Consider the following 20677-nt stretch of genomic DNA (forward strand, 5'->3'; position numbering starts at 1 on the left):
TCGATACTAAGTCCATACCCTGGGCTAGGTCAACATTTGCCCGTTTTCCAAAATATTATTGCACAGAGCTTGGTCTCATGTTTACTTTGCTATTCAGACCAGGCCCATCTGAACTCCAAGATATCCACTCTGCAAGAAATTGATGGTTCAAACTGATCTGACTGGACTCTATGATTTCACTCCTTTCCTGTCGCAGGCCAGACACTGGGAAATGTTGTTTGGGGGTACAGGGACTAGAAGGTAGGAAGCCGCCTCTCTGCTGCTGCTCTGTGCTCTGCCTCTGGCTCAGCTGATGTTTAGAGTGTCTGGAAATCCATCCTGAAGTTTCAAAGCAATCATCCTTGTGTCCTCCCTTGTCAGGCTGAGTTCCCAGAGCAAAGGGACTTGCTGGTCATTCGCAGAGCACATTGCCCTCAGCATCACGGTGACAGCATCTGAGGACCTGGAGGACAACCCTGCCTTGCCTGATGGGGAGACAGAGAGCAAACAGGACCAGGCAACAACTCTCGAGTCGCGATGCTGTCCCTGCTGCTTCCTTTTCCCATCAGCTGCATGAGACAAGCTCTCCTTTTCCGCTCGAAAAATTTCCTGGATAAAAGCTTTTGCTACTACTCTTGCCATCCCAGAGTGCACTAAGGCAGGAGTTGTCACTGCTAATTATCTCCATAGGTAACTTAGTGCCTGGGTGGATAAATATTAGAGTTCAGGATGACTTGGGAGACACATGGAAGCCCACGTCCACCTGCCAGCTGCAGATGGGGTGCCTGTGCTTCGAGGCAGGAACATGAGGTCCAGGCGGGCACCCAGCAAGGGCAGGTGACTTGAGATCTCCATCAGATGGTAAGATAGTGGACGTCTCCAGGGACTTTTCCAACACAAGGTTGGTGTCTGACACCCCTTTTCCCTCACGTTTTTGGCCTTTGACCTGCCTGCTCAGCTTCTTTCCCTTGCCCCCAGCTCCTGAAGCAGCCCTGGGGTTCAGCACACTGTGTGCAGGTACCTCCTGAGTCCCTCTCTGCATCCATGGCAATGGGCCTACCATGACCTGATGGCATTTGTAAATATTTGCATTTTGTGAGGAAATACCCTGTTTAAACGTAGGGTGGTATTAACTCTATCGTGTTCTCCCACGTTCCCGAGCTCTGTTCACCAGCCCCAGCCCCTGAGACAGCTCTGCTGAAAGCAAATATGTCAGTCTGCACTGCACAGGGAATATTTTAAGGCTCTGAAAACAAAGTTTATTATAGCAAAGCTGCCAAAAGTGTAACCACTGCCATGCTAAAATATCCTCTGCCTCCTACATTTGTAACGTGGGAGTCTTTTATATCCTCTTTACTGCTGCTCAACCATACATTTGTCTTGGCAGCAGATGTATATAGACTGGGACCTATTTCAGTGTCATGCAAAAGAGCTCTTAGGTTAAAAGATATATTACAGCTTACTGGAAAGCTTGAAATTAACTGCATGATGATGCTGCCTGAAGATAAAGAATGAGCAATTTTATTGAATTGCAATTTTATCCATATGGCTGAAGGTTTGAACTGTGTTAACATCTCCAAAGGTCTCCATTTGCCAGATTGAGTTTTGGGTGACTAGTTAGAGACAGGAGAACGAGACGTCATTTAACCATTTCCAGAAAAGCACTGTCTCCCTGTCCGCTGTATAGGAGTAACTCAAAAAGAAGGCAGCCAGAGCACAGCCCCTGCTGCAGCCGTTGCTGGCCAGCACAGGGGTTTTGGGGAGGACATTGTCTCCTTTGATCTCAGCTGTGGGGCAGGAGAGACTCAGTCAGTCCCTGTGAAGCTCTGCTGTGGTTATTACTAATATCAAGCCCATAAATGTTAGTGTTTCGGTGGCCAAATTCCTCTGCGGTGCTGACAGACCTCTTACAGCCCCCCGGGTTTAAGCAGCAGCACTGAGGTGTCCTCAGATGGCCCAGGATTCCCTTGGGTATCTAGTAGTGGCAGACAAAGAGTTAATAATGGAAATATATATATAGGTTTAAGGGAAGGTCTTTTTCTTTTAATATATGTTTTTTGCTTCGCATCTGAGCTCTTGGCGCAGCATCCCGTGCCTCTAATCACACCTTATAACTGCAGTTTAAATTAAAACCCACAAGGCTGGACCAGTTGGATCCAGTTTCTATTAAGCCATTTGGTCTGCGACTGAGCAGACTTGCTGTCACCGAGCCAGTCCCCTGCGTGCACCTCTACATAATGAGGCTCCCGCCGCTCCCCACGCGGTGCGGGGGAATCCATGAAATTCCGGGTCAGGATATGTACCCCCAGCACCGGCCCTCTCCTCTCGCTCCCTTCCTAAGCGGCCGGAGGGTGAAGCACGGCTGGCAGCTGCCCCAGCATGGGGAGGAGGCTCTCTCTGGAACACAGCTTAAAAGCTTTGGTCACTTAATAGGTAAAAAAAAAGAAAATCCAAGTTAAATCAAAATCCCCTTTTTGTTCCTCACTGTAATTTGTTCAGATATTAACCCCTTGAAGATTCTAGTTGCTGTTTTTGCTATTAAGGGCACTACACAGCAGTGGACGGGTATGCGGCTGCCTTTAGTATAAGATGAGATCTCATCCCCTCTGTGGTGCATCGCTTCTCTGACAGACCTGCCCACAGCTGATAAAATTGCCTGGGCTCTTGTTTTGCTCTCTGCTGATATTAGTAAGGAAGCTGATCTCCTGATTTTATAGACTTTAAAAGAAAATGAGTCTTTATTCTTTAAATTAAGGCACCTGTTGATGCACACAGCAGCAAAGGGAAGGAAATGGTCTCGGATACAATCTCAGCCGCCCGTCCGTCGCTGTTCCTGGGAGCCCGTACACACTGGGCAGGGGACGGAGGGAGGTGGTGGCTCAGCATCTAGGGCTGCATCTCCAGGCGTCTGTCTTAGCTCCTTTTTGCAGCCATTTTGAGCACTGGATAAAGCAGGACAATTAGTGTGCAGCCATACAAATCCAAGCCAGTCTCCAAAGTCAGGTGTGTTTGAAAGCGGAATTGCAGCTGCGACAGGGAAGGAGTATATTCACAAGCATTTCCTGCCTTTTTTTTTTAATCGATCTGTTAAAAAGCAGTGGCTTGGGTGGGAAGTTTGTTTGGGTGAATTATAAAGGACTTGTTCCATTAATGGGATTCTTCTCTTCTTTCCCTTCGTTTGTCACTGAACTGCACGAGACACCCACAGACTCTGAACTCTGAATCCCCGTTTGCAGACTCTGAGCTCCTGAGGTTGATTTTACCACTTTACCACCAGGGAAAATTATGTGAATTCGTGGCAGAAGCAAGTTATATGATGAGTGGAGAGAAATACAGCTCCGGAACCAAGTTACTGCTTCAGAGAAGGCTGCAGCAGGCGATGGCGCCCAGCTCTCCTAGCAGAGATGGCTGCAGTGAAATCACCCAAGAGGTCCTGGTTAAAATGAATTGAGTTAATTAATTGAGCAGCTGTGGCATGGCTATTTTCTCTGCATGTCCTGGCTCTTAGTTCTTCTCTCCAGGGGAGAAAGTGTTGTTGAACCTACTTATTGGCAATGCTGGCTCTCCAAAGCAGAGGTGGTCACCCTCAGTGTCTCATCATCTCTGACATACTCATTGCAGGTGCCTGAGCCTCACCTGGGATTTAGGACTTTGAGACCTTGTGACAACATTTTCTACCTGCAGAGAATTGAGAGAAGGAAACATGGGCTTCAGACTCCTCAAAAATGATGTAAACCCAGATCTTCACGTGCCTTGTGTTACGTGCAGCAGGTCAGGTCCTGCCTGGAAGTCATTGGGTTGTGGATCAGCCACGCAGCTGATGGAAATGCTGCTGCTGGCCTGTGGAAGGGGCTTTGGGGTGGGGTGGTGTTTGGTTTTTTTCAGCCACCCATTCAGGAAAGAATAAGCTTTTATTTTCTTAGCCATCACTTTTTGCAGCATGTGTCAAGCTAACAATGGTTGGGTATTCCTCTGAGGCTGTAAAATAAGCTCATTCATCCTTTCTCTCTATTTGTTGTAGGGAGAACAAAATGAAAAGAAAAAGAAAAACCCACTGAGCTACTGTTTGCTTTCCAGAGGGAGCCTGTGGTACAGCACCAGCAGCCAAGCACAGTTCTGGGTCAAACACGAAGGTGACGTGCCGCTTTGTGTTTGCTCAGCTATGTGCATGCAGGGCAAGGGAGAAGGAAGGAATGTCAGTGGAGCTTCTTGTGGGCTCCTCACCGAGAAGAGCCTCCTTCCCTCCCACCGCCTTTACAGAGCTCTGTAATTCCCCCAAGATCGTGCTCACCACAGATGGTGCAAGGAGCGGGGCTGGGGTTTCAGTCCATGAGGTCAGGGCTGAATTGCCACCCTGCAGCCAGCACAAAGGGGCACAGGACTGCTGGAGATGCTGTTTTGGGAGGGGGAGCTCAACCTTTATCAACCGTGGGGATGGACAGGGGATGCTAGAGAAAGTGCATTCAAGCATTTGGAAAATCTCACAGGACTTTGGGGAAAAAGTGAGGTTGAGTTCATGGCCATCCTGGAGTGCCACCAGAGCAGCAGTTGCATATCCATGGCTGCAGGTAGAGGTGGGGACTCTCTGACATGAGACCCGATCCAGTTACAACCCAAATTTCAGAGCTCATGAGCAACCGCTGAAATCTTGTTGGCCAGTCTTAACTGAAAAGCAGACCTCACCAAAAATTAGGTGACCTCACGGGTGCTTGGATTGAGGCACCTAAAACAAGGGCTAGCACTTGTAAGGTGTCTGCTTGGCCACAAGCTTTGCCTGCATCGTGTTACCCCAGAGACAGTACTGATTGGTTTCAACTTTCTAAGAGAAAAGGAGGTTGTGAGTGCTTAAACTAAAGGCCAAAGCCTGGAGAAGAAGTGGTTTTGAGAGGAATTTGGCTAGACTGGATTGGGGTACCATGACTAACCTTCACCTGGTAGCTTTCCCCTTTTCCATGGAGATTCCACAAAACACCAGCTCCCATTTCTGTTTTGAAGGTCTTGAGATGTCAGACCTCGACCCTCACCCCACTTCCTCCCAGGTTTGAGCAGGTGCTTTATCTTGACTAATCTGGGCTAACCCATGGGCATATCTCTGTGGTTTTGCTGGCAGGCAGGTCTGGCTGGAGCTGCTTGGGCTGGGGATACAGGCCAAAAGCAGGAATCACAGCAGGGGAGAAGGAAGACTCACAGGACTGGTTGAGAAAGGGTAGGAGTGGAGCAGACATCCCTCCCATCCTTCCAGCAGGTTTATTAGGGTCTATTCTTTGGTGTCTTTTACTGGTCCAAAAGCAGGGCCACCATCTGTTCTACTGAATTCCTCCTAAATTCTCCTTTCGCAGCATGACCGGTGTGAATGCCAGCAGCTGGAAGACTGAAATAGCAGCTACCATTGCTTAGGTCCCACTGATTTGTCCTGTGGTTTTTCCATGTCCTTTAATCTCCAGTAAATAATCCCTCACTTCCTTGTGGTCTTTTTAATTCCATGCTCTGTGCCGGTGCTTCCTGTAAACATCGGGGCTGGTGGCCCATGCGTGGCCACCGCCATCTAATTGAGGCTCTCCCCAGCCATGCAAAGGGCATGTGACGGGGCTGTTTGTCAGGCTGGATGTGGCTGGTACAAGGGATAAATAATGGAAATGCCTGATTCTCCTTTCCATCCGGCCAGGAGAAGTCAGGGCTGGCTCTCATGGGGGAGGTGAATAATACAGGTGTAAAACCAAGTATATGTGAGAGCATCTGGTCCAGGCACCCAACTAGTTGCATCATCTGGCCTCCAGCAATCACAATTAGGCCAGCACTTGAAAGCAAAATTGGGCTACATTATGAGCAATGAGGTCCCTCCACCATACACGCCTGCACTGGTGCTTGCTCTTCTGTGCAGGAGCCACATCCTGTGCAGAAGCCATGACCAGGCCTCGCTCAGCCCTTAATTGCATGTTTCTGGTCTAAAATTTGGAGTGGAGTCCTAAAATTAAGGGCAGAGTTGAGGGGCCTGTGCTGAATGAAGACTTTCCCTAATATTTGTTGCTCCGTGGGCTTGATCCTTTGCACTCTTGTAGGTAAGAGACCTCCAGATCCCCTTGAGCACTCTGACAGCAAGGGAGGTCAAGAAGGCATTTTTACAATCAAAATATTTTTAACCATCAGATTTGGGTATCAGATACCCATTCTCAAGCCTGAGAGAATTTATTTTCCCCAGGTGAGTTTGTGTTAAACTGAGGGTAGATCAAAGGGGTTTGTGACAAGGGCTGAACTGTGCTTTTTGGGTGGCACAGCTTTTCCTTCAACCTGAAAGATGATCACTCCAGGTTTCTGTTGACCAATGGATCCCTCCACAGATACCTGAGCAGCCAACAAACCATTTCTGCAGGAAGATATTTGCTCCCATTGTATCTTGGGCTCTCACCTGTGCCTGTCCTGACCATCCTTGCGCATGGGGTGTCTGTATGTGCCTGGCTGGAAGATGACGGTGTGAGTGTGCTCATGCAGGTGATTCTGGAGATGGATGGGTGTAATCCTGCCAGCCCTGCCAATATTTAATGCTTGCAAAGTTAATGCTTTGTGTTATTTTACATTAATATTTTAATGTTAATTTACAGCAAAACACAACCATAAGAGATCTTATAACTAGACCATTAACACGTGGTTCTTCCCAGCATGGCTGCTTCCAGAAATCTACAGGTTTTGATCTGTTGGCTATTTCAAGTAAGTTCTAATTTTTTTATTTTCTTTTCATAAGCTCCCCACAGCCAAGCTGTGACAGCTAAGGGAAACCTGCTCAGTCTTTCAGCATTAATATCTTGATTATCAGAGCGCAGGCTCCTTCCACGTGAGGACTGCACGTGTGTGTGCCGCTACTCCTTAAAGTACTTGTGGAGCTGAAGCGTGAGCAGGAACTTGGCTTGGCATGGCATTGGGGGTGCTGAAAAAGATGCCTGGAGGGAAAGGCCAACCTCAATTTGTGTCATTTAATGCCATGTCATGTCTGTCACCCTCTTTAGAATGGGGCAGTCAATAGCAAATGTGGAGTAGAGCTGAGTTTTCCCATTAAATGCTCGTGACCTGGTTGTATCTCGCCGTGGTGCGTGTATCACAGGGAATCGCGTGTGTGCTGCAGGTGGCTGATGCCCCGAGGCACGGGCAGTGGGTGTCCTGCTCCCTGTGCGCTGGCATTGACCAAAGGAAGCCGAGAGGGCTGATGCAAGGAAGCTGGTGGGATGTTTGGGGTTCTGGCTGCCCACACAGCTCCAGTGTGACCAAGTGTTGGCAGGAGCGATCCCAGAGCATCCCATGGAGATCAGATGGGGGAAGGACTGGGAATTGCTGGCTTTTTTCATGACCACCTTTTCCTTGCAAAGTAGATGCCATGTTATCAGTAGGTTGAGCTGTTGGCTGAAACAGAGCCCTAGGCAAAATCAGACAAAAATGAAACTCCTACAAGCCATTAGATCTTTCCTGAAGTCCGCTTGAAAGCATTACAGGTGTAGAAGAAATGACGCTGTTCTGGATGTATTTATGACTGCTCTCATGGGTCTCCCTGGCCTCAGGCTGACCATGGGCCTCCACCGCTCTGTTTTTTCTGATGATGGGGATGTGAGAAGCCTCGAGAGAGGCAGAAAGGCTTTGCCTGGGCAGCGGTAGGAATTCTTGAGACCTGAAGCAAATAATCGTTGCCTGGAGCTGGTCCCTTTGGCTCCAGGTACTGCTGAGTTTGCTGGTGGAGAAAACCACTGCATTGGATCAAACCGCTGTGCAAGGAGACTTCACAAAAGTGAACAGCTAGTGGTCAAGAAGAGCTGCCAGACTCCTGCTTTCTCAGTAACTAATAAAAGTGCTTTTTTAACACAATTAATGTGATGTCTTGCTAAAGACTGAAGGAAATTGGAATTGAGACATTTGTATTTTGACAGACTCTGTGGAAAACTTCTGTTCAGACTGGTAGGAATGAAACCAATAAATTTCTGAAGAAACTTTCTGAATTCAGCCTTCAAGATAATAGATAGGCTGTTCTGACTGCAGATAAATAAACTCTGTTTTTATAAGCGTTTAAAGACCTTTGGGATGACGAAGTGGAACATACTTCACATCTCCAAAGATGGGAAGCAGCTTCTGAGTCAAATGCCCTCCCGTGCCAGGGCTCGTATTTTAGACTGAGATCACTCTTTTGTGACTTGTTGACAGGTTTTTTGTTGTACTTTGAAGAAAAAAAGGGAAAACGTCCCAGGCTGAAAATAGCAGTGAGACATTCCGCAACCAGCCAACCTGTTCTCCAAGAAAACTTCCCAGGGAACGTAAAGCTCAAGCTGCAGCCCCGAAAACACCAACTAAGAAATGGCACATCAAGTGATGATTTGGGTGAAAAAAACTCTGTTTTGGGCGACAACAGCCCCTGCCATCTCTTTCTCTGTGGTGAGGATGACCATCTGAGGAAGGAAGAAAAGTAAGGAAGGAAGGAAGGAAGGAGCCGTCCCAAAGGCAGGTGGTGAAAAGGCTGGATCAGAGCTGGAGAAACGGGCCAGATCTCTGCATTTGTGCCAGGCTTGGGGCTTAGTTTTGCAAACAAAACCAAAGCAGATGCAACCCAGAGCCACGAGTGGTAAGCAACACTGAAGCATTCGCACTAAGGTTTGTTTGCTTTGTTCTCCATTTATCTGCTGGCTGATGTGACCTGTTGGGTGTGCTGGGCAAAGGCCAGCAGGATGTGCTTTATGTGAACTGAACATGAAGGCACGTTACTGGAGGAAAAGAGAGACAAGTCATATATACGGGGTGGACCCCAAACAAGGCTGATCGACTCCACATGGATGTGTGCTCCTGCCATTGCATGTGGCCGAAGGCCAGTCCTGGCACAAGGGTGGCACGTTGGAGCAATGTGCCTCGAGCTCAAACCCCAGTGCCATGGCCAAGTCACTGAGGCTCAGAGAGGAGGCTCCAAAGCATTCCAAGGGCTGGCTGAAGAAGCTCCATCTCTCTGGTTTCTCAAAAGGAAGGGAGAGCAGGTCAGGGCTTGTGATGCACAAACATGGGGGAATAACAAGATTTAGGAGGCAAAGTCTTACAAGATAACTGGAAACAGCCACCCAGTTAATCCATCCTGTGAAAAAGGCTCTCTTACTGAAAAGTCATTATCAGGAAAGTAACTTAGCAAAGCTTGTGGTGATCCTCCACTACCGAGAATGTTTTGATTGAGCCTGATCCCTCCCCATCAAAGTAGATGCTCTAATTCATGTGAAAAATAACTGAGGTCTGAGCTGCCCCAGGGAGGAGCCTGGATGGCTGCAGTAAACCCCTCTCTCTGGACTAGGTAGGGAAAGGCAGGTTGTGCTTGCCAGAGGGCCAAGTGGGGAGCAGTGGAGGGTCTGGAGGAGGTGCTGAGGTTTGGCTCATGCAGAAGACTGCCCAGGAGCAGGAAGGTGCAGCAGCGTCCCTCGGGCTTGGCAGCGGGCTGCTCTGCACCTCTGCTGCAGGCTCAGCAGCACCTCCTGGGCTCTGGTTGCTGGGGAGGCACAGGGAGGCTTTTTTCTGGCAGAGGAAAAAAGATAATCTGCCCTCAAGTAACCAGCTCACACTCGGTGTAGCTGCAGGAAATGTGTGCTCTTGCTGCTAGAGACACCACAGTTGCTACAGCAACTGCAAAGCACTGAGTCTCACCAATGCCCTCCCTCTGCCACCTTTCATCCCTCCAAAATCAGGCAGAATAGGGAAGGTGATGATGGGGAGACAAAGCGCCAGGTGGGGATGACATGACCCCTGGTTGCTGGGGGGCTACACACTCTGCTCCTGTCCCAGACACTGCCACAATCCCATCAGTCCTGACAAGTACTTGGTTTCCAGGTCAATATGATTTAGTTCACCAGATCTGTAAAGCAGGACTGGTCTCAGCAAGCATGTGTGCAACCCAGCCTGCCTTCCCCCGCAGTGCTCAGTTGTATCCATGTTGCTTGTTCAGCCACCGAGCTGGTGCAGCAGCTGTCAGGATGGGGATGCAATGCTGGGGATGCAATGCTGGGGATGCAGTGGGGAGCACCCCAGTGACAGAGGCAATGGGAACCTAAAACCAAAAGGTGCTTTGTGAGCACCTGCCATCTCTTTGCTATTTAAATCAAGCTCTCCGTGGTTCCCAGCACTGTGCCAGCCTGCCTCAGTAACCGTACGCAGTTTCTCCTGGCGCTCCTCTGTTAAATATTTAATGGCAGGAGGGAGGAAGAGATGTTTTAAGAAACACTTCAGTGCTTCCATCTGAACAGAAGGTTGTTTCAGGTGGCAGAAGCAGACAAAACAAAGCTTTAGCTGTGATTTTTCAGCATCCTTCAGCTGCTGAAGGGGTGGCAGCATGATGATGCAGGGTAGTGGCGAAAGGAGAAGTGTTTCAGATGCCCGGAGAGAGTAAGGACTCCTGTGGTCTGTCCTGCATCCTTTTCCTGACTCCATGCCACCATAGCTTGATTTCTTACACTAAAACAGTTGAAAGAGGCTTCAGGTTTCGAGTTTTAGTGGATAAAGCTTGAAGATCACCAGCTCCCAGGTCTTAGCCGGGCACTTTGTCCTCCCTACCACCTCTGGATGTGTCAAGTTTGCTGAGTGCCAAGGGTCTAATGGAGAATTAAAGGCATCTACCTGCCAGAGAGTTCCTAAGGATTTATTTGAGTTCATGAAGTGGTTTGAAAAGTCTGGATAAAATCACTCTGGAAGGAAATGTATTTTAATCCCAGCCAAATCATAAATCAGGCCATCCTTAATACAAATGACTCCTTAAGATGAGGCTGATACAAGAGGAGAGGGCTGCGCTTCTACTTCGTTTGGCAGTCCCTGTCCTGGTGCATCCACTCAGGGATCAGCCCAGTTATTGCTGGTGCTCAGTATGATGAACTTGCATCTGCACAGATGCCCCACACCTGCACATCAGGGGGTGGGATGCCAGTGGGTCTAATGGAAGTGCTGCCACAGCCCATATTATCTCATCTCCCTAATAAAACCCATTTCCCTGCAGGGCAGCTGATATAAGGCTGAATTTGGTGGCCCTAAGCACCATTTCCAGAACAGGTTGGGTGCAAGTGCTATTTACACCAGCAAAATGTCCCAGGTGCAGTGTGGACGGTCATCTCTGCCGGGCTGGGGCTCGGAGAGACACAGCCAGAAAATATATACAAAGTAGTGTTCAAATGCAGTTTTTCTTAGTGGGAACTGTGAACTCCACAACAAACCTGTTTGCCAGTCCCAGCCCTTTCCCATCCAGCTGTGGTGCGACTAGGTTTTCATTTGAATGACATGCAAAGGGAGGGCGTCAGTCATTTCTCAGCACTGACACTGTGAAAGGGCAGTGCTGCTGGGCCGCTCAATAATTTATGTCCTCAATATCAGAGGACAGCATGTGTGGAAGTTCCTGTTGCTGCCAGCCAGGATAAGAAGCCACCTTCCAAGAGAGACGGGCTGATCACAGTGAGCCCCAGGAGCACGCGTGGAGCACACCAAGAGGTATTTCCATTAGTGATTTTGATGGGGATATGATTTTTTAATTAGCATGACCTTCTGAAAAGATCCTGGTACAAAACCATGGCTAAAATCAAGCAGCAGGTGCTGCACCCTAAAAATCAAGCAGCAGACACAGCCGGGTGAATTTCTGCACATATAAAGGCAGGAAGAGAAATAGGGGAAGATCTGTGTGGTGCTGCAGAGGGGAGGATTTCACTGTTGCTGAGCAAAGCATGCAGCTGTCTTTGCATCCCGGGACAGCCGAGAGGGACCAGTGGCTGGAGCAGGTGATCTGACCAAAGGGAACCATGGGGGCTGCGTGGGAGCACCACCAGCTTGCAGAAATTAGAACTGATCTGCCGTCCTATTGAGTTCTGTGCACTACATAGTCAGGGAAGGGAGATTTTTAACCAAATGCTTAGAAACATAACTGTAGCCTCCTGTTAGGCTGGTTTTCACGCATTACACTGCTCTTCTTCCATCCCCTGCAGGCAAATGGCTCCAACGCCCATATCTGTACCTTGTCAGGCATAAGATGAAGTGCTGGGAGCAGCAGATACAGATGTCCATACTGGACCAGGTCCCACGTGTTTTCCTTGGTAGGGGTCTGGCCACCTGCCCAACTCTGCCCCAGCTCCTTCTGTTTCTGAAGCTTTGCTGATGGAGCTGTAAAAGAGAGGCAGGCCACATCCTTCCCTGCTGAAATTGTGACATGCGTGAGGATGCTGCTATAATATATTGACAAAATTAGCTGTTCCTTAGAAAAATATTAAACTTCAGTTAGCAGGTTAGGAAATGCCCTTGCTGCTGGAAACCAGGGAAGTGCCAAAAGAGAGGCTTGTTTTTACTCTTTCCCTAAATTTCTACTCCCGGCAGGGTCAGAGGCAGCAGCCAGGGGTGCAGGGGTCTCTGTGCTGTCCTGGGCAGTGTGATGACAGCTGGCGAAGCAGCGTGTAGCCTGCTACCCTGCCTCTGACAGCATGGGCAGCCCTCGCCTAAAAGTTCAGAAAGGGTTTGCATGCAAGCTCTTTCCAAAATCCCCAAATCAGGTGGCCAGCCAGCATTTTAGTCCCGCTTGGATGGAGTGCAGGGCATGCAGCACCTGGCAGGATCAGGCCCTGCTTATCTCCTTCCCCCACCCCAGCTCCACTTGAGCAATAACCTACTTTCCTGCTTTGCAGAAAGAACATCTTGGATTACGTTGCTGCAAATGAAAGGTTTCAGTCATGGTGTCAGATGAGCTGCAGGTAAGCAGCGGGTTTAATGTCAGCTCTTTTGGCAGCTTCCTTTATTCCCTCTCCACTTTGCACAAACAAAACATCTTTGTGTGGAAGTTAATTTTCCTTTTTAGCTGCAGAGATTGTCAACATGGCTCCCCCAATAATCCTCTCTGTGCAGATAAAGGCGAGCTGGCAGCCAAACCAGTTCCCTTGTCTCCAGCCTGAAACCCAGCCCGTGCCCACTCCAAAACCAGCGACTGGTTCATTAAAGGACTCTCTGTCGCAACCCCCTGCCACAGCAGAAAGGGCAGAAGTTGTGTCCATGTGATGGATCCTGAATCCCAGGGTGACACGCAATCAGCCTTATCTCCTTCCTAGTCAGCCCCATGTGATTAAGGCACAGGCATCAAGACCCCAGCCCCTGGAGGATCTGGCATGATGTAGTGCTCTTCTCTCCTCATTAGGAAGATCAGGGCATCATCCACCAAACTCTGGTCCAGGATACAGGGAGGGGAAGAGAAACTTCAAATTACTTTGGATGTCTCTGTCCTTTATGCGTTTACTTTCTTTTTAGCCTTGTAAGGCTCTCAGACCAACATATCTAAACATTGTATCACTTTATATTAAAAAGCAACAACCAAACAAAAAAACCCACACCTTCAGATCAAAGCCTGACATGGACCAGGCTACAGGCTACACACCCTGTGAGCTGGCGGGACAGGACCCTGCTGAGGATCCGACTGCCCCAGTTTAGCCAGCAAAGGCAGGAGAAGGGAGCAGCAGCCACCTTCATAGCCCCACACCCGGCTGCCTCACTTTGGTGCCTGCTGGTTCGGAAGACTTTAACTTGCAGCCTCGTTAACTGCTTCATTTCTGATAATTTGCACCACCCTACCCCCAGCAATGTCACAAAACTCTCCAGCGATGTGAAGGCAGTATGACTTGAAATGCCTCTGCTGCCAAGCTAAATAGCATCAGGGCTGGTTTTATTGCTTAGAAATCTTTTAAGGACTCAAGCAGGTTGATGAATAATCCATTAAAAAAAAAAAAAGAAATCGTAACAGAGATGCTGGCTAACTGGACACAACACTGGCCTAAATTTACGCATCAAGTGACAAACCATAATGCAAAATAAAATAAAAGGGTCCTGCATGGTGCAATTTGGGTGCCATATCATTTGAATCCCAGTAAGAGCCACTTCATGGAGGAGCAGCTCTGTCCGTACCCCCTTGTGCCTGTGCAGGAATGGTGCAGGGGTTCACACAGCCTGCACAGGCATCAGGGTTTTTTTTTCCCCAGCTTGTGGCTTTTAAACCTCAGCAGCACTAAAACGTGTCATGGGCTCACAGAGGACACGTGCAGCCCGAACAGCTCTCGGAACAGCTGGAGCTCTGTGTCCTTCTCGTAATAAATTCCTCCCAGACGGTGTTGCAGGGGATTGCTGGGATTTGAGGAGAGAGGAGGCTGGCTGGACGCGAGACAGGCTCCAGGTTTATCCTTGAAAGCCCCTGTACTGCAGAGCCTGGGGCTGCGTTTGGCAGCCTGCCCAGGGGGAGATGCCGGCGGAGGCTGAAGGCTGCCTCGTGCTGTACCAACTCACCAATCCTCCCACCAGGCAGCTAAATTGGGGATAAATCTCCCTATTAACAATGCATAAAGCAAGCCAAAATCTTAATGCCTTCCCAGGCAGGAGGTGAAGCAGAATCTGAAATAAGTCCTTCCTGTGCTCCTGGCTAGAAAGCGGCTGTGTCGGAGCTCTCCCATAGTGTGCCTGGCCCATCTGATGGGAGAGGGGGATGCTGAGCAAGGCTATGCTGCGCTTTTCAGCACAACGGATGCAAAAATCAGGTCAAAAATAACCGCATCCCAACGTCAGCGGCAGAGCTGCGAGGAACCAGAAGTCCTAAGCTGTTTCAAAGTAGTGTTAAATAATAAAGTCGAGAAATGAATAAATTAGCTCAGCATCTATTTAGGTCAGCCCTCTCTGTTTCTCCCATCCGCCTCCGTGTGCCTCCTCCCCGCAGCGATCAGCTGCTCTGCGCACGCTGTGCCCGCGGATCTGCTCACTCCTTCCGAACAGCCGGGCTCTTGGGAAGCACGGGTTGAGCAGGTGTCACCTCGGCCGCACACATTAACCCCGGCCTTGGGAAGCAGCAGGTGAGCTTCCTTTTCCCTACCAGGGCAAAAAGCATTCTGGAAAAGGTCGATTACAGCAGTAAATGTGGGCTGGGTGCACATGGCTGCTCCCTTCCTGGTGTAATCCCCACATGCAGCCCTGTGCAGAGCCACTGGGTCCTGCTTGAAGGGCTTGTGGCTGCCCAGGAGCTGCGTCTGTGCTCTGCCTGCATGTCTGCTGACAGCCCAGTGCAGCCTCAGGGTAGCCCTGCTCATCATCCAGATGTTTTCCATTCCCTGCGCCCAGCCACAGCAGCACCTCCACCTTTACCGACCATCCCTCCCCGCCTAGCAGCTGCCCTGGGCTCGGGTTTGTGATTGCAGTTGTCATTTGTTGATTTGGGGACATCCAGCCAGATGGACCAGGCTGATTGACACAGAGGGGAATCAGCTTTTAAAGACCTAAGCTCCCCTTGAATCCTTGAAATGCCACCAAAAAAAGCAACTACTATGCAGTCCTCTTGATAGATCTTTCTTTACATGCTTTGCCAGCCTGAAAACCCCTCTTTGATGTCCAGAACATCTCATGGTTTTCAGCTATCAGCAAGCTGGATAAACACTCACAAAGAAGGAATTTATTTGCATCAAGGCTGCTCCATCTCAGCCCAGCTTCTGCATTGCCAAAATTTAAAGGAAACGCAGTCAAGCTGGTCCTCCTCGGCCCTGCAGGTAGCTGGAGAAGGTCTTTCCAGTGATGCACCCAGCCAGGATAAGCATCCAGGGTGTAGGCAATGGAAAATAAGATGTTACTAAGTTTGGCCAGGCTTTGCTGGCTCCTTGCGGGTCCCAGCCCATGAGTCACCAGTATGTGGGCCACCAGCATGGCCTCCTCTCTGGAGGAAGAAGCGGAGGTGGAAAAATAACAAAAGGAAGCCAGTTGTTAGTAGTGCCAGCTCCGGGGAGAGTGGGAGGAGGTGGCAGGCCTGGAGAGAAGGTCAGGACTGCACTGCAGGCTCCTGCCTGATGTTTCCTTGTCTTCATGGTGGGAAGCTGCTTACAGGAACATGCTCATGGAGGATGTGCAGAGGGCTGAGCTGAGGGATGGTCTCTGGGGGAGGACAGAAGACTGCAGTCAGGAGTGATGGAGCTTTTGATTGTGGTCCCTGCTCACCCCCTTCTTCTGGCTGCTCCTCTGATTTCTGCTGGGCTAAGCTTAATTACCTGTTGAAAACAACTTTTGGCCCAGTGCAGATGTTGTAAAAGCAGATATGCTTTGCGGATGTACTTGGAACAAGCACGTCCATCTCCCCATTGTGGCTAAACACCATTGCAAAGTGTTTGTACCCCAGTCCATGCCCCATTGTAGTGCTGACGCCCATTTGCAGCTCACCCAGACTCCACTCTTCTTGCTCTTGTGCTCGTTCCTGGTGGACAGTGGTGGCAGGGGGGGATCAGACACACTAGAGAGGAACCAGTGACCCTGTTCCTTGTCCAAAACCAATGCAATGAAAATATTCCTGGGGGAAATCAAAGATTGCAGCTCATCATCCTCTTCCAGTGCCTCAGCTCTCCTAACTGGTGCTGACTGGAGCACCCCAGTGGCATGCAGAAGCTGTAGCTGCTGTTCCCATGTCCCTGCCACCAGCGCAGGACGACACTTGCGGAGCTGCACCACACTAGTTCCCCATCCTGTGAGGACACACGTCGCTGCAGATCAGCACTTCTGCTCCCCTTTGCCCTGCAGGAACTCCTGCTCTCTGGAACCCTCTGGTGACGATTGCCACTGGTTGCCACTGGTTTTAAGTACTTCCTATTGCAAATGCTCAGAGCCAGCTGTCTCGCCACTGGCAGGCCAGCATTTTCTATAAGCAAAACAGTTTTTCTTAATGTCTTCAAGAAAACGGTAACAGATGTCAGGGTAAAGAAAACAGGTAGGATGCCGGGTCAAGGGGGAAACTGCTGAGTGTTGGTGCTGTTATTCCCTGGAGATTTCCTTTCTCCCTGACTGGGACCAGTGCTCCCGCTTTGAGCCCAGAGCAGGATCTGTTATGCTCAGGCTCCCTCTAGTGCCTCCATGTCCTGGTGTCCCTGCTTCTCCAGGTGGCTCCTCAGGTGGCGTATTTGCCGTTTGTCCTGGGGTCTGTCCATCATCCTCACTCCCCTGCAGCATGGCCAGCTCGGGCTTACAGCAGAGCCAAGCCCTGTTCGCCCACAAGCTGGAAACAGCCCTAAAGCTGCACAAAAGCAACCACATCCCACCAATGTGAGACATCTTGGGGACCCGCCAGGTGGCTCAGCCCTGCCCCTGCTTGCTGGAGGAGAGGAGGGCAGGAAGGTGCCTGTACCCTGCAAGATGCTGTCCCTGATGCAGGTGTGACCCTGCAACACCATGTGGCTTCAATGGTGCCTGCGCAGAGCAAGGAGGGAAGGGTGAAGGGCGGTAAGCGCCTGAGCTGCCCTGGGGTGAGCACCTTCCTCGTGAGCCAGCTGGGACAGCCAAGAGCATCACTGTGCACTCCCCGCTGACCAATACGTCTCCTCAAGGGAGCAGATTTTAGGGACACCCCACACCCTCTGTAGTCCATGTCAAGCAAAATCATCTGGGCCCCTTCTAATCAGCACCTGAAATTGTTATCACTGATTTTGTCCGGTGTGGCGGACACCGTGTACAAGAGGCATTACTAACAGGAGGAGTTAGGTTAATTCATTAACCCAAGTCCAAATGTTGGCTCACAGGGCGGGTAGAGGTGAGATTAGAGGCATCTGCTGAAATGTGGTGTCAGCACGAAAGCCATGACGAACCTAACAGAGATCAATCGGCACAAATGGGCATGATGCAAAGACATTGAGATAACGTAGTTGTCAAACGTACTGTGAGATTTTTAGATTAACCTATGATTTTTTCATAATTGTTTTACAGCTGGAGTAATTACCATGCTGTTTAATGAAGCGAGCTCCTTCAATAGATGACACTTGGGCTAACATGCACTAATTAAGTCTGTAAGCACTAAAAGTATGATTGAAGGTTTTGAACTGGCCAGTCGTTCTCAGTAACATCAAAATTAGAGACAACACAGCTCATCAGAGCACAGGAAAATTCAAGGGTTCTTGATCACCCAGTGGTGTACACCAGTCTTAATCCTGCCTTGGATCATCCTTTTTACCTGATAGCCTGCGCTGGTTTGCAGTGGTTTACAAAACTACCCTGAACAAATTACACTCAGATCCATAAACTGAATAAACTTTCACTTTTTTTTTAATAATTTGGCTCACAGGTTTTGTATATCACCTGGGCATTAAGCAGAGCATCTCTAATCCCCACCTGTCTGACTGCTTGTCTCATGCGGCCCCAGCAGCAGCTCTGAAAGACTCCAGGGAGCTTTGACAGCAATAACTGCAGGGAGACACTGAAATAACTTGAAAAAGACAGCTGAAACCATAAAATAAACCCTTCCATTTCTTCCTACGAAGGAAAGCTCAGAAATAAGTGGAAAAGATCAAAAGTTTTCATAATGTAACGGCCAAGATAAGAGGACCTAGCAGCGTATTTCTCTCTGCCTTCTGCAATCCAGTGGAGGCAAACATGCCTCTGGGATTCAGTTTTATCTTCCACTGAGCTCAGCTCTTTGGGTTATCAGGAAGGTCAGGCTTTCTCTCTGCTGTTGGTTGTGATGTGCTGGCCACAGTGATGCCCGAATATTTGAAGACCCTAGCTCACTGCAGAGGAAAGAATTTGAAAAAAACAGCTTAAAAAGTCAGAAGTTTATGTATCAAGGAGGATTTTGAGGAGAACCTCGTATTCCAGCTGCAAAATGCCAGTAAAAGAATATTGATATTTTGATGTATTTTTACAGTCCTTGCTAATAACAGCTGCCCAGAGTGGGGCGGGGAGGCAGTTAAACCAAATACATTTCACAACTTAGGTCTTGCTGGAAATTAAGAGAAATAGTGAAACTAAATTGCACTAGATTTCTTTTTTCTGTCTGCCTATTTTCATTTCAGTTTTATCAGCATTATCTATCTATCAAGGCTAATCTATTTTTTCCTCATTTTTCCTATTTTATAATAGGAAGTGCTTGTTCACAGGTATCCAGACTTGAGGCAGAGTAGTTAATTGCTCTGCAAGCAATCAGTCACCAAAAGAAAAAAAAGTCTGGTTCCTTCTTCCACGTACTAGTCCAGGGCCTTTGGTCTCTGGGCTATTTTATCAATCCAGGTTATTTTAGGCAGTTCGCTCATGCCTCTCATCTTAAAATAACAGCAGTACCGTAAAAAGATGGCAGTATTTTTCCATTCTGCCACGATGCAGAAAAGCCTGGGCCTTTTTTGCTCATTTTCAAAGGTTTGCATTTCCAAGCACAGCAACACTGGATCAGAACGCTGCAGTTCATACATGGATACAACTCAGCGGGCTTGGGCAAGCTCGGACCTTGGTTCCTTGTTCTCCTTTTGCACTCTGCTGTAGGAGATGCCTCAGTCCGTAAACACAGATGTGTCCCCGTGGCATCAGCGGCAGCAGCCACACAACCAGCGCTGGGACTCCATGATGGCTGGGTCACAAATCTTCCTGTGTTTGGGGCAGCAGGAGCTACCCTGAGACTTAATTCCAACCCTCGGCCGCTGGAAACCGCATCAACTCCCCTCCCACCTGGCTGCCGGTGCCCAGTCCTGCCACCATCGAAGGAAAACGGCCTCAGTGCTGCGGTTTGGTTGGTGCTTTTGCAGAGCTTCATTTGTCCATCTTAGTCATCTTTTTAGTGTCTTTCAGATACTGGTGTTATCTAAGCCTTGGGTTGTGTATTCTCTGTTAATCTCTCAGGCGAGAGTGGCCAGGCACCGGCACAGCCGGACACAGCACCGGAACCTGTACCGAGCCGCGTCCAGCCACAGCCATGCCAAGCCTGGGAAGGAGCGCGATTTTGGGGGTCACCGGGGTGAAACAACGAAATAACAGCAGAGTCAATTACAGTGTTAAGCGGCATTCTTTATTTCATCAGTGCTGGGGAATACTGGTGATCATCCTCCATAAGTGCTCTCAAGACTGGATGCCCTTGTGTTGCTTATATTCACACAATTGTTTCATATCTACTATAATTTTTGGAAATTCTTAACATACAATATATCTATACTAAGAAATAATTGATGGAAGTTAGTTATACTTGATTAGTTCCTTACTTACATCTATTACTAGTCAAACATAAGACAAGCACGCTGCTTTTAAACAATGTATTACTTAGTCTTCTGTCTCTCTCTTGTCATGCAGAATGATCTAAAACTTGAAAAATATCCCCTCGTTTTGCAGGTGGTCAGAAAGCATTTATAATGTCAATTGGTTAATTATGGCTACGTCTTTTATAACTTAATCACAGTATACGTTAAATTAGCAGCTTCTCTTCAGGTACGTTACTGCCAAAGCTGCCAAAGGTCAGAGGTTGGAAACAGAGCCGTTTGTGGCCTTTCTGCAACAGCCTGTCGGCCACGCAAATACAGACGAACAGCGTTTAATGAATCCGCTGAGTAGAAAATAACCTCCATGAGACCGCACTGCCCGAGCCCGGCGGGACGTGCAGACAAACGTGGCCCCGAGGCCCCGCCCCCCGCCATGCGCGGTGCCACCTGCCGCGGTGGCGCCGCCGGGTCCCCGCGCCACCCGCCTGCGCCGCACTGCCCGGGAGGGGCCATGTTGGTGGGGCCGTGTTTTGGGGCGGACCGTGTTGTTGAGGGACCGTGTTAGTGGGGGGAACCGTGTCTCTCAGGAAGCAGGGTCGCCACGTTGCTGGGGCTCGGGTGTTGCGGGGCACTGTTGCTGCGGGTCCCTCCCGGTTCGCAGAGCTAGGGCGGGAGCGGGGGCCGCAGCCCTCAGAGCAGGGGCGGCACAGACCGGCGCGACA

General features: G+C 49.3%; 1 long non-coding RNA gene across 2 annotated transcripts in view; it reads left to right on the forward strand.

The window, feature by feature from the left end:
• LOC136105981 (uncharacterized) overlaps positions 1–20661 on the forward strand; it is a 295265-nt gene extending 274604 nt beyond the window's left edge. For both annotated transcript variants that reach the window (XR_011740713.1, XR_011740714.1), the window contains 2 exons: positions 361–12698; positions 18062–20661. This is a non-coding gene — a long non-coding RNA (uncharacterized lncRNA). The remainder of the gene's footprint in view (positions 1–360; positions 12699–18061) is intronic.
• Positions 20662–20677: the final 16 nt, after the last annotated feature.

This window comes from Patagioenas fasciata, chromosome 10, assembly GCF_037038585.1.
Source record: "Patagioenas fasciata isolate bPatFas1 chromosome 10, bPatFas1.hap1, whole genome shotgun sequence".
In the NCBI taxonomy this organism is placed as follows: Eukaryota; Metazoa; Chordata; class Aves; order Columbiformes; family Columbidae; genus Patagioenas; species Patagioenas fasciata.